This window comes from Tupaia chinensis, unplaced genomic scaffold, assembly GCF_000334495.1.
Source record: "Tupaia chinensis unplaced genomic scaffold, TupChi_1.0 Scaffold140061_1, whole genome shotgun sequence".
Classification (NCBI taxonomy): domain Eukaryota; kingdom Metazoa; phylum Chordata; class Mammalia; order Scandentia; family Tupaiidae; genus Tupaia; species Tupaia belangeri.
The window spans coordinates 114,704-127,702 of NW_006199940.1; the positions used below are offsets into that span (position 1 = coordinate 114,704).

At 47.8% G+C, this 12,999-nt stretch overlaps 1 protein-coding gene across 5 annotated transcripts in view; it reads left to right on the top strand.

Moving 5' to 3' along the window:
- The window catches only part of MROH1 (maestro heat like repeat family member 1), a gene marked incomplete at its 3' end in the record, with an annotated part of 83,574 nt that overhangs the window by 47,291 nt on the left and 23,284 nt on the right, over positions 1-12,999 (top strand).

Below are 12,999 nucleotides of genomic sequence, written 5' to 3' on the forward strand. Positions count from 1 at the left end.
CCCGCGGTCCACGCACAGGCACCGCACGCCCACCCGAGGTCCACGCACAGACACCGCACGCCCACCCGAGGTCCACGCACAGACACCGCACGCCCACCCGAGGTCCACGCACAGACACCGCACGCCCACCCGAGGTCCACGCACACAGACACCGCACGCCCACCCGAGGTCCACGCACACAGACACCGCACGCCCACCTGAGGTCCACGCACGCAGACACCGCACACCCACCTGAGGTCCACGCACGCAGACACCGCACGCCCCCACCTATGGTCCTCCGGGAGTCAGATGCACAGAGAAGCAAGCAGACCATGGGTGCCAGCAGACGGGGAGTGTGCAATAACATGTTCTCTGAGACTCCAGATGGGAAGCCTCTGGGTATGGCTGCAGCCATGTACTTAATGCCCTGTCCTTTACACTTAAGAACAGGTGAGAGGGGCCGGTAGGTGGTGTGGTGGTTGAGACATTAAGACTCCTCCTAGGCTAACCATGGTCCAAGTCCCAGACCTGATGACTTGCTTTCTCAATCTCTTTTTCTCTCTCTGATATAATTTAAAATAATAATAATAATATGGGGCTGGTAGGTGGTGTGGTGATTAAATGCACTGGATTCCCACATGGCTGACCACGGTTCACGTCTCGGACCTGGACGCTTGCTTTCTCTCTTTCCCGAACCTGGCAGCTTGCTTTCTCACTGTCCCTCTCTCTCTGTCTCTCTCTGGTCAAAATTAAAGAATGATAACAATAACAAATGGAATTAAATAAATATTTTTTAAAAAAATAATAACAAATTAAAAAAAAATACAAATAAATAATTCTAGGGGAAAAAAAAGCAGTCTGAGGGCCCAGTAGGTAGCGTGGTGTTAAGGCACTGGACTCCCACATGGCCAGCCACTGTTAGAGTCCCAGACCCAGCAACTTGAAAATCATGCCGGCACTTGTGCGTGCACCCAAAACCCCAAGAGGAGGATGGAGGAGAAAGGACTGTGGCATGGCCAGCCTCTGTTGGGGATGGTTCCTCAGTTCCCTCTCTTTATCTCTCTAGTAAGCACACATACCTTATGACTAAAATCTAATTAAAAAAAAAATAGTTGAGGTGGTAATGTCACATATGTGCATTTTACCACAGTAAAGCAGGCAGGTCACCTTTGAGCAGCTGAAGGGCAGCCTTTTGAGAGGTTCTTTAGACTGCCCTGCCCTCCAACTTCCCCTGTATATCATCTTAACTTTCTCCTGTTGTTTAAATGCCTTGATGACTGTACTTGGCAGAAAGTTCTGGAACTGGAAGGTGTGGGGGCTAGCCCGTGCCTGGGACTTGAGGCAGCCTGATCCTACATAGTCAACTGCACAGTTCGAGCGCCAGACCCGGTGTCCTGAAAAACACGCTGGGTGTATGTGCATGCATGCTCAGATTCCCGACAGGAGGGAGAAAGGAGAGGGAGCGTGGCGTGACCCTGCCCCATGGTGAGTGAGCTTTCTCTCCCTCTCTCCTCTGGTCTTTCTCCGGTGAGCACGCACAAGAAGACATTGGGAAGTGTGAGCTCTCCAACTTCACTGTTTTATTTCCAGGTTGTTTGGCTATTCTGGGTCCCTTGAATTCCCTGAGTTGATTTTAGGGTCAGCTTGTCAATTTCTGCAAAGAAAAGAGCCGGAATTCTGGTTGGCATTGCGCTGAGTGTGTGCATCTGGTGGGGAGTGTTTCCATCTTAACGCAGTTTGAGGACTCCTTATGGAAACGCTTAGAGCCAGAGCAGTGTCTGGGCCTTGGGTTTTCTTAGATTCTGGGATAGTTTCATAGACATGATGAGACTTCTTAGAGATGGTACTCTCTTCTCAACATAGAATTCATCTCTGTTTTGTGTATGCCTTATACCAGAGCCCAAAGGTAATTTTATACAGTGGTTATTTGTTTTCTTTTCCTTTTTTTGGAGAGGTTTTTGCTAAAGGGCACGTGCGCTCCCCAGAAAGACAGAGACGGACATATAGACAGAAAGCGAGAAATAACCCCCCAGGGCAGATGGCCACGCCACAGTCCCTTCTCCTCCATTCTCCTCTTGGGGTCTTGGGCACGCACGCACACGTGCGCAGCATGAGTTTAAGCCACCGGGTCCGGGACTCAAACTACAGTTAACTACATGGGAGTCCAGCTATGTAGACACTATGCCAACTGCTGGTCTCATAGTGGTTATTTCTTGTTTTTGGTTTTTGCCATAGTGTTTGAGTGCTCACCAGAGATAGACAGAGGAAAAGTATGAAATCACCCCCTGGGAGGATGGCCCCATCACAATCCCTTCTCCAATCTCTTCTTGGGATTTTGGGCATGCACGCACATGCAGCGTGATTTTCAAGCCTCCTGGTCCTGAATTTGAACCATGTGTGAGCCCTGGTGCCTTGGTCGCTGGCCCAGTATGCAGTGCTCACCTGTTGCAGCACTCCGGCTGCCACGGGTTCCGCTAGGTCAGAGTGTGGATTTCCACTTGTGTGGTGTTTACGCTCACAAACTTTTGAGTATTGGGTGTTCTGGGTTCCAAATTTTGCTTTAGGGATATTCAAACTTGTATTCAATTGTTAGAACCGTGAATGTGAAATGTCTTCCCACTTGCTTGCTGGTTTTGAATGGGTCTTTGGAACGATCATGACACATTTCCACATAGAAAACCATAGAAAGGTAAGTCATGACTTTTAGGCCACTCACATTCCCCAGAGACAGACAGAGGGAAAGTGGGAAGGCACCCCCAGGGGAGATGACCACACACCAGTCTCTTCTCTGTTCTCTTGGGATTTTGGGAAGGCATTATGCGTGTGCCTGGTGTGCTTTTTAAGCTGCCCAGTCCAGGACTCGAACCGTGAAGTTGGCCATGTGGGATCCAGCTGCCTTAATCTCCACTCCATCTGCTGGACCCCTACTTATTTAAATCTCTGATCTCCTTTAACATTTTTTTGGTAATCAGAGTGTGGATTTTGTGCCTCGCTTTTCTTGCAAGCATGCAGAGAGGGGAAGAGGAGAAAGAGGTGTTTTGGCAGAATCTCGCCGTGTTGCCATCCTGTCCGGCTCCCGGTTAGCTGGGACCACTGTGCCTGTCTTGCTCTAGGTTGGGCTGGAAACCCAGCCCTGAGCCCTCCTGCTGGCTCTGCCAGTGTGGGGTGCCCTCCTGCTTGTGCCGCCCTGTTGGGCCTGTCCCTTGTTACATTTCTTCATACCTTTTTTTAAAGAGATTTTTGCTGTAGGGTGTGTTTACTTGTCATAGAGACAGAGAGTGAGAAATCACTCACTGGCCATGCTGCAATTACCTCTCTTCCATTCTCCTCTTGGGGTCTTGAGAATACGCACACACACATGTGCCCGGCGCGAGTTACAAGTCCCTGGGTCCAGGACTGAGAACGTGGCTGACTACTTGCAAATGCAGTGACGTGACCGTTACACCGTCTGCTGGTCACTGTACACATTTTATTCTTAAATGCAATTATTTTCCTAATATTTTTTAAAGATTTATTTATTTATTAAATTTTATTTATTCATTCATTTATTTTAATTTGACCAGAAAGCAACACAGAGAGAGAGAAAATGAGAAAGTGAGAAATCAAGCCGCCAGGTCCAGGACTCGAACCATGGTCGGCCATGTGCTGGTCCCATTTTTGTTTTTCTTTAGAGCTGTATTTCACAGTAAATAATGCCATAGACCATTCAGTATATACTTCCAGAATAACCACTGGAGTGGGTACCAAACATAATATAAATGTAGAAAGTGGTAAATATGTTAAGATCCTCTAATATCCTCAATACATTTATTATACACTGTACACATGCCTTTTTTTCCCCCATCATAGGTGTCTGCACTTATTATACACTGTACACATGCCTTTTTTTTTTTTTCCCCGTCATAGGTGTCTGCACTCACCAGACAGAGAAGAGAGAAACAAAGAGAGGCAAAGTGAGAAGTCACTCCCTAGAGAGAACGGCCAGGCCACAATCATTTCTCCTTCATTCTCCTCTCTGGATTTTGGGCATGCAGGCACATGTGCTCAGCATGATTCTAAAGCCACCAGGTTGGGAGCTCAAACTGCAGTCAGCCATGTGGGAGTGTCCAGCTCCTTAACCACCTTAACTGTATTTGTTTGTTTATTTGTTTACTTATTTGTTTTAATTCCACCAGAGAGGGACGGAGAGAGAGAAAGTGCAAAAGGAAGCCACCAGGTCGGACCGCGGTCTTCCATGTGGGAGTTCAGTGCCCTTAACCACCACGCCACCTGCTGGTCCCAAGTTGTTTTTGTTTTTGTTTTTGTTTTACAGAGGTTTTTGCTATAGGCCACGTGCTCTCGCCAGAAAGACAGAGAGACAGAAAGCGAGAAATCACTCCCCAGTGGGGGATGACCACGCCGCGATCCCTTCTCCTCCATTTTTCTCTCAGGATCTTGGGCACGCACGCACATGTGCCCGGCGTGAGTTTAAGCCACCAGGTCCAGGACTCGAACCGCGGTCAACTACATAGAAGTCTAGAGAAATAGCCATTACGCTAACTGCTGGTCCTTCTTTTTTTTCTTTCTTTTTTTTTTTATTTTAAGAATTATTTTGTTTATTAATTCATTTATTTTCATTTGACCACAGAAAGACACAGAGAGAGAGAGGGAAAATGAGAAAGCACGCCACCAGGTCCAGGACTCGAACTTCGGTCGGCCATGTGGGAGTGTCCAGCGCCTTAACCATCACGCCACCCGCTGGTCTCCCAAGTTCTTTTTTTTTAAATTACTTATTTATGTAATTCCATTTGTTGTTCTTAATTTTTCAGTTTGACCAGAGAGAGCCAGAGCGAGAGAAAGGGAAAGTAAGAGAGCGAGCCGCCAGGACTTGAGCCACGGTCGGCCGCGTGGGACTCGGCTTCTGAGCACTACGCCGTGTGCTGGCCCGTGCTCATCAGTGCTAAAGCTTTGTGAACCCTTTGAGGTTCTCTGCATGTGAGAGCGTGCCTTGTGCAAGCAGAGGCAGCTTCGCCTCCTTTCCAGTCTCCATGCCGTTCATTAACTTCTGTGCCTGAGGGGCCTGGTGAGGGCCTCTGTGAGGTTGAACGCAAGTGCTGGGCGCTTGGCCCTGCCTCTGTGCACAGTTGGGAACTTACTGGACTGTAGAGTTGGAAGGCACATGCTGACCACGGTTCAAGTCCCAGACCCGGTCAGCCTGAAAATATGCCTGGTGCATGTATGTGCGCCCAAGGCTCGGGCAGTCTGGAGGACTGGAGGAGGGGGTCCTGCCATTCTCCCCTGTGCATGTGCACACACTCTATCATGGAAATATATAAAAATAAAAAAAAAAAATTTTTAAGTAAAATCTTTTTTTTTTTTTTTTGGAGAGATTTTCACTGTAGGGCACGTGCGCTCGCCAGACAGACAGAGAGAGACATAGAGACAGAAAGCGGGAAATCACCCCCCAGAGGGGATGGTCACGCCGCAACCCCTTCTCCTCCATTCTCCTCGCGGGATCTTGGGCACGCACGCACACGCGCCCAGCGTGAGTTTTAAGCCACCGGGTCCAGGACACGAACCGCGGTCGACTACGTGGGAGTCCAGCGACATAGCCATTACGCTAACTGCTGGTCCCAGTAAAATCTTTTTTAACAAGTGGTGGGGGCTAGCACTCTAGCCTAGTGGTTAACAAGGGAGCCAGAGACTAGCAGCCAACTCTGGTTCAGTCCCAGCTGTGGCAGCTTGAAAACACACCAGGCTGATCCAGCAGGTGGCTTGGCGGTTAAGGCACTGGATCCCACATGGCTGACCGTGCAGTTTGAGTCCTGGACCCAGTGGCTTGGAAATCATGCTGGGCACATGTTCGTGTGTGCCTAAAATCCTGAGGAGACTGGAGAAAAAGGGGCTGCAGAGTGACCATCCCCCAGGAGGTGTTTTCTCACTTTTCCTCTCTCACTCTCTCTCTGGCAAGCGCACATACCCTATACCAAAACCTTAAAAATAAAAAGAAATTTTAAAAAAGAAAGAAAAAGAAAACTATGTGAGGCACATATGTGTACATGCCCCAGATCTTTCCAGGACAGAGAAGCAGAAGAGAGGGGATAGCAGAGTAACCATCTTCTCCCACTCCGCATGCGTCTCTGGTGAACGTGCACACCCTCTAGCCATTAAAAATACAGGGGCTAGCATGTGGTGGGTGGTTAAGGTGCTGGGTCCTGCATGGCCAACCAGTTGGAGTTCCAGACCTTGCGGCTTGGAAATCATGCCAGGCACGTGTGTGTGCATGCCCAAAATCCCAAGAGGAGAATGGAGGAGAAGGGATGAGAATGGAGAAGGGATTGTGGTGTGGCCAGCCCTCCAGTGAGAAGGTGATTTCTCACTTTCCCTCCCTGTCTCTCTCTGGTGAGTGCATGTACCTGTGGCAGAAACCTAAAAATGTAGGCCTGGCAGGTGGAGTCAGGGTTAAGTCGCTAGACTCCCACATGGCTGACTGTGGTTTGAGTCCTGACCTGGCGGCTTAAAACTCATGCCAGCCACATGTGCATCCATGCCTGAAACCCCAAGAGGAGAAGGGTTTGCAGCATGGCCTTACCCCTGGGGAGTGATTTCTTGCATTTTGTCTCTCTGTCTATCTCTGTCTCTCCAACAAGCACACATACCCTACAGCAAAAATCTCTAACAAACAAACAAAACAAAACAAACAAAAATATGTATATGTATATTAAGTGCTGAGGGCTAGTCCCTGTATAATTTAGCCTTACAACACTCCGTGTGTTTGCAGTGGGCTTCAGAGTTGCCCTTTATCAGGCCTCTCTCTTCTGTCCCTGCTTTGCTGAATGCTGCTGTGAAGTAGTACCAGTTTTACCATTTTTTCTGTCTGTTAATGTTAGCACATGACTTTTGTTCTTTATTTGAGTGATAAAGTATACCTCATTAAATGATATTCAGGTGCCAAGACCAGCAGTTAGCATACTGGACATATGTCACTGGACTCCCACGTAGTCGACCACGGTTCGAGTCTCAGACCCGGTGGCTTAAACTCATGCTGGGTGCGTGTGCGTGCGTGCCCAAGATCCCAAGAGGAGAATGGAGGAGAAGGGATTGTAGCGTGACCATCCCCCCTGGGGGGGTGATTTCTCGCTTTCTATCTCTCTGTCTCTCTCTGTCTTTCTGGTGAGCGCACGCGCCCTATAGGAAAAGCTCTCAAAAAAAAAAAAAAGAAAAGTTATTCAGGTGTTAAACCAACCTTGCACCCCTTAGGTTAACTGTCCCATTTGTTCCCAGGTATAATTGTTTTTATATATGGTTGGATTCAGTGTACTATAATTTTACTGAAGAGGTATTTATAAGAGATATTACTCTAGTTTTTAAGTATTTTATTTTTTCTGTTATTTTTACATAATTATTTTATTTAACTTTATTCCTTTATTTTCAATAATTTATTCCATATGTTTATTTTTAAATTTTTATTTTGTTTTTAATGAATTAATTTCATTCACTGAGCATTGTCACATCATACAAAATGTGATTTCTCATCCAGAATATACTGCATAGTGGCTTAATCATGCAGGTTATTGTCAATAATTTTCCACTTCTAGTTTCATATATATATGTGTTTGTATATTTTCCCCCTAGTTCTCACCCTCTGCCATTTCCCACCCTCTTCCCACACTATCTCAGATGTCCACAGTTGTTTTCCATTCCTTTTACCCCCACATTTTATTGATTTACAAATTTTTAAAAATAATCTAACTACTTTTGGAACCAGCAGTTAGCGTAATGGCTATGTCGCTGGACTCCCACGTAGTCGACCGCGGTTTGAGTCCCGGACCCAGTGGCTTAAAACTCAGGCTGGGTGCGTGTGTGTGCGTGCCCAAGATCCCGAGAGGAGAATGGAGGAGAAGGGATTGCGATGTGGCCATCCCCCCGGGGGGTGATTTCTTGCTTTCTGTCTCTCTCTGTCTGTCTGGCAAGCGCACGCGGCCTATAGCAAAAACCTCTTTAAAAAATAATAAAAAAAAATCTACTTTCAGTAGCAAGTTCAGCTGGTATATACATATCTGTGAATACATGTCTGACTGTAGGCATGAAACTGAGAAGAATGAATATACTAGAAGGTAGCACCTAGCTGATGCTATATAGCTTATTACGGTCCTTAATTATGTTTTTTGTTTGTTTGTTTTAAGAGGTTTTTGCTATAGGGCACGTGCGCTCACCAGAAAGACAGAAACAGAAAGGCAGAAAGCGAGAAATCACCCCCCATGGGCAATGGCCACTTCGCAACCCCTTCTCCATTCTCCTCCCGGGATCTTGAGCACACCTGCACATGTGACCCACGTGAGTTTTAAGCCATCGGATCCAGGACTTGAACCATGGTTGGCTATGTGGGAGTCCAGCAACGTAACCACTATGCCACCTGCTGGCCTCTAGGATATTGTTTTGGGGTTGATCCACGTTGGAGCATGAGCCTATTCTCATTTTGATTGCTAAGTAGTATCCCACGTCTGTGTGGTCCGCAGACAGACCTCGTTGTGTCCACTCAGAGCTGCTGGACTCTCCATTGCTCACACTTCTCGGCTATTACAAATAATGCTGCCGTAAACACGTACATGTGTCTTGTGTGGATGTCATTGTCCCTTCCCTTAGTTGCGTGCTTGCAAGGGCTACTGCTGGGTCATGTCGTAATGGTATATTTAAATGGCAAGTGCACACTCTATAGCAAAAAACCTCTACAAAATAAAATGAAATAAAATAAAATAAAAGCAGTTTTTGCTTTAGTAAATCAAAGAAATGCTAAGGAACTATGCTTAAAACTTAAAGCCAAGAAACAGGTTGGGATTCTGTTCAAATTCTAGGTACACGTACCTATTGGCAGCTCAAGACAGGGCAAAAATCCTTAAAACTGGAAAACAAAGCCTAGAAGAAAATCAGCAATGTTTTAGTCAAAAGTCATAAAATGCTATTTCACCAGTTCAGTCTCATGTACTTAATCTATCTTCTGTTGTAGTTTGATTTTCCCAGTTAAATTCTGGAGTATAGTATTCAACTCCAGACTTGTACCCACAATTAAGTTGGCCATTTTCTTAGTGTTTGAACTCTTAATTTCTGTGTGACTGTATTTAATTTTCCTGATATAGCACTCCCTGCAAAACTTCTTGGAGATCTGGTCTGGTATTAGTAAATTCTTTCAGGTTTTGTTTACCTGAGAATGTTCTTGTCTTTTCTTCCCATATAAAGGATATCCTGCCAGGGGAACCAGCTGTTAGCATAATGGCTAGGTCGCTAGACTCCCATGTAGTCGGCCGCGGTTCGCGTCCCAGACCCGGTGGCTTAAAACTCACACCGGGCGCGTGTGCGTGTGTGCCCAAGATCCCAAGAGGAGAATGGAGGAGAAGGGATTGCGGCGTGACCATGCCCCCTGGGGGGTGATTTCTCGCTTTCTGTCTCTATGTCTCTCTCTGTCTGTCTGGCGAGCGCACACGCCCTATAGCGAAAACCTCTCCCCCCAAAAAAAATAAATAAATAAAAATAAAGGATATCCTGCCAGATACAGTATTCTTGGTTGTAATTGCTTTTCCCTTAACACTTTGAATATATTTTCCCATTCTTTCCTCACTCGCATTGTTTCTGATGAGAGGTCTGCTGTTAGCCTGATGGGATGTCCTTTGTAGGTAACTTGTCATTTTTCTCTTGCCAATCTTAGTATCCTGTCTTTGTCTGTGGTTTTGGTCAACCTGGCTATAATATGTCTTGGAGAAGATCTTCTTGGGTTGATTCTATTTGGGGTCCTTTGTATTTCTTGGGACTGGATCTTTGAGTACCTCTCTAGGTTTAGAAAGTTTTCTTCTAGGATTTCATGGAATAGATTGTCAATGCCCTTATGAGTCTCTTCGCCTTCTGGGATACCAATTATCCGAATGTTTGGACGTTTGATGGTATCTAGTATTTCTCATATATTATTCTAATTTTGGGGGGCCATTTTCTCAATCTTTGTGGTGGATTTTTCTAGACCAGAGATTCTATCTTCTACATCTGAGATTCTATTCCTGTATGATCTAGTCTGCTCTTAATACTTTCAAGGGAGGCTTTGACTTCCTGTATTATAGCCTTTATCTCTAACAGATCTGTTTGATTCTTTTTTATAGTGTGAATTTCCTTTTACATCTTGCAAGAATTTCCTCACCTCCTGGAGCTTGTCAGCTCCTTTCCCCTGCCTCTTAGGTAGTTCATTGTTTCTCTTCTCTTTGATCTCTTTGTCACCCTGAAAATTCTAAATTCTTTATCTGACATTTCCGTGAGGTTCATTGAACTGTCTGTGGATGAAGAGGAGTTATTCTTTTCCCTTGGAGGAGAGGTATTTTCTTACTTTCCCATATTTCTTGTAACCCTGTGGTGATTTCTAGTCATCTGATGGATGGTGCATTTCTTCTAATTCTCGAGGTTCAATCTGAGCATCTGAGACATGCAGGAGGAGGTGATCTGCAGTCTCTCTTCCGTTCCGTTCTCACTCTGTGCATCAGAATCAGTGGGAACAGAGGAATATTCTGACCCTAATCATATTCAGATGTAGGTCCTGTTCACTCAGACCTGTCTAGACATTTAGTGCGTAGGAGTAGAAATGAGCGGGGGAGACGTCTCAGCAGAGAACCTTCTTAAGTCTCTGAAGGCAATATTTCACAGCTGAAGTTCAGGATCCACATGGCTTATTTATTTATTTTAATTTGACCAGAGTGAGAGAAAGAGAGGAAGAGAGAAAGTGAGCACGCAAGCCGCCAGGTCCAGGACTTTAACTGTGGTCAGCCACATGGGAGTCCAGTGCCTTAAACCACCTTGTCACCTGCTGGCCTCCCGCCTGGTTGTTTTCTAAAAGTTCAGACCAGTTATTTGGTTGAGTATCTCTCTGTGGGGTGTAGCTAGTGTCTCCTCATTGTTAGGTTCAGGTGGTGGTTTGGACAAGAGTGTCATAGAGACGTGGGCGTCCTTCTTGGTGTATCCCTGCAGGAGGCTCCAAGTGCCGGTCTGAGACAGCACGGGTCACCTAGCCCTGACCCCGTGTCCAGTGGGCCTCTGCACTGTATGGTTGCTGTTCCCCTGGGTGGTGAGCACTTTGGAGGGAGCATCTTTGACATCCAGTCAGCAGCACTGGTTAGCTCTGCATCACCTGAGGGTTCCTAGTGCCACCTGCTTTCCATACTTCCGCTCTAAGAGAACTTTTCCGAGCCCTGCATTCATACCCCGCTCAGCGTGGACTCATGGGCTACTATCTCATGCTGTGGTCTACCAGCCGTTTCTGCATTGGTTTTGGTGCTCAAATTGTCCCCAGTTGGGCCAGGGGAATTGCCTTTGAGCTGGTTCCCGTATCCTTGTGGCCTGGCTCTTTCATTTTCCAAGCCCTGTGTCAGTCCTAGCAGACAAAGATGTTCCTGCTTCATCTGGAGCTTTCCTGGCCTCTGGCTCTGTGGACCCTGTTCAGTTCTTTTTGTCTGGTATCCAGGGGGCAATCATGTTTCCCTCATGGTCTTTAAGGGTCTTCCCGTGGTGGATCTGTAATTGTACCACATCGTTACATTACACTCGGGTAGACAAGGCCCGAGTAGGTAGACAGCTGCTAGCGAACTGCACAGCAGTGCTGGAAGCTGCCTGGCTGATGGTGGCTTGGGATTCTGGGCTGGCCTGGAAAGAAGCGGGGCTGTGAGCGTGTGCCCTAGTGCCGGCACGGTGGGGGCTGTGCTTCAGAGGGGCCACAGAGCGGGGCCCTGGAGGGTCTTCTGTGCGCACAATGCACTCTGTCATGAATAAAGTTAAGTTACGATAAAGTAAGGCTTTATCCAGGTACTCTTTCCGACTTAGTGGCCAGGCTTCCAGAGTTGTTTTGTGTCTGGTATGACACTTTGTCTACATTGTTAGAGCATGTTTTAAAAATTGTTGTTTGAGGCCTAAATATCACTATTTCTGGACCAGTCACTGGCATGGTGGCAAAGGTGGCCAGCTCCCACATGGTTGACTGCGGTATGAGTCCCAGACGCAGTGGCTTGACAAGTGTGCAGGCATGTGTGCAGGTATGCCCAGAATTCCAAGAGGAGAATGGAGGAGAAGGGTTGCAACATGGCCGTCCCCCTAGGGAGGGGATTTCTCACTTCACCTTTCTCTCTCTCTGCCTCTCTCGCCCTCCAGCGAGAGCACACACCCTGTAGCAAAGTTAAAAAAAAAAATCACCGTTTCCTATTTGATTTCTGGTTTCTAAGAGAGAGGTGTTGAACGTCTCTTGAAATCTATGAAGTTTTTCCAGTTTTCTCTGTCCAGTACTTACATCTTGGTGTTCCGAGATGGGGAGGGAAGGCTCGCAAGCCATTCAGGAAGTAGAGTCCTTGGTTTCGCCCCAAGGTTTGTCTTCTGTGAGCAAGCGAGGGAGGGACAGACCCCCGAGCTACTACCACCTGCCCTGAGGTCTGCATGTCCCGCTCAGCATCCTCAGTGAGGTCCCCAGACATAAACTGGGACCTTCCCACGCGGGGCAGCCTTGTGGCGCGCCTCCACCTGGCCTGGAAGTCATTTCTCACCTGGGAGCTCGCCAGGAGCCTGGGCTTCAGGTGGGTCCCACCAGACAGTAAGGCAGGAGCTAAGGGGGTTAAACTTCCTGGGTCAAGGCTGGAGACAGGCACGGGGCCCTGCCCAAGGGGCAGCCGCCGTGGGTACCCCAACAGACAGCTGGCCACATCAGGGCCCCACGGCTGCAGCTGAGGGCGGCTGTCCGCATTCGCTCACTGCGCTCTGACACGGGCTGGCGCGGTGCCGACCCCGCCAAGGCAGGAGAAGGGGTGCTCGGTCACCCGACGACCGCGGACTGTTTGCCGAGCCCACTTCCTTATCGGAGAGCCAGCTTCACTTGGATGCTGGCCGGAAGCCACCTGCTCGGCTCCTGGGCGGCCTCTCGGGCCCTCCCAGCTGTGCAGGGCGTCCTGTGGCATGCCTCCACCAGCTTCCACATTGCTGCTCTTCCGCATGTCCGTGTCTCTGGCCACGCCGGCGGGCGGGCGTGCG